This window comes from Myotis brandtii, unplaced genomic scaffold (genome assembly GCF_000412655.1).
Source record: "Myotis brandtii unplaced genomic scaffold, ASM41265v1 scaffold986, whole genome shotgun sequence".
In the NCBI taxonomy this organism is placed as follows: Eukaryota; Metazoa; Chordata; class Mammalia; order Chiroptera; family Vespertilionidae; genus Myotis; species Myotis brandtii.
This window is the reverse complement of record NW_005372102.1, coordinates 1,531,315-1,532,129: the sequence shown is the minus strand read 5'-3', so window position 1 is coordinate 1,532,129 and position 815 is coordinate 1,531,315. Positions and strand designations below refer to the sequence as shown.

At 69.9% G+C, this 815-nt stretch overlaps 1 protein-coding gene across 1 annotated transcript in view; it reads left to right on the top strand.

Moving 5' to 3' along the window:
* The window catches only part of MSANTD1 (Myb/SANT-like DNA-binding domain containing 1), a gene marked incomplete at its 5' end in the record, with an annotated part of 4,218 nt that overhangs the window by 448 nt on the left and 2,955 nt on the right, over positions 1-815 (top strand). The window lies entirely within an intron of this gene.

Below are 815 nucleotides of genomic sequence, written 5' to 3'. Positions count from 1 at the left end.
CCCGCCCCGGCGGGGGCTGCTGCTGGCAGGAAGCAGGTGGGGCCCTCATGGTGGTGAGATGGGACGGGGCGTACACCGCTGGGGAGGTGGGAAATGAGGCCCAGTGAGGGCAGGGCTGGGGCAGATCTCAGCTCCTGGGGCCTCTGCCACCCCAGCCAGGAGCCTGCAGACCCCAGCGCAGGCTGGGCGCCACAGCAGGTGTTGGGATGCTGCTAAACAGGGAAGCTGAGGCCCGAGGCAAGAAAGAGGCTCAGCTCCCTGCCTGTGAGTCCTGCCTGTCCTGCTGCTCAGCCATTGGCAGCATCCACTGCGCCCACTGTGACCTCAGGGTCGGGGAGCCCTGAGCCCAGGAGGGGCCCACTCGTGGGAGGGGCCTCGTTTGTGAAGGAAGAAGGAGACCCGTTCCACGGTGGCCCCCACCCCGGCCCCCCGCAGCCTTGGAACTGTGGGTGGGGCCCAGACGGGCTCCGCGGGAGGCAGAGGCGTTGTCCAGGAGGGAGCCGAGCGTGGCCCGCGGGCCCAGCACCTTGGGGCTCATGCCGCCCAGGCCTGTCTGCAGGGGGCACAGTGCGGAGAGGGTCATGGTCAGGGTGAAGGTCACTGGCTGGTGGAAGGTCGCAGACGGGCCAGGGTCTTGCTGACGTGAAGGTCAAGCAGGAGCTGGGAGCCATGGGGGCAGCGCCAAGTGCATGGGGTCCTGTGGGCGCCTGTGCAGGGCTGGGCCTGGGCTGCCCCCGAGCCTGGCAGTGCCCAGGACGTGAGGGGCTGTCCTGGCTGGGCCCCCTGGTCCCAGCCCTGCTGCCTCCTGGTCCTGG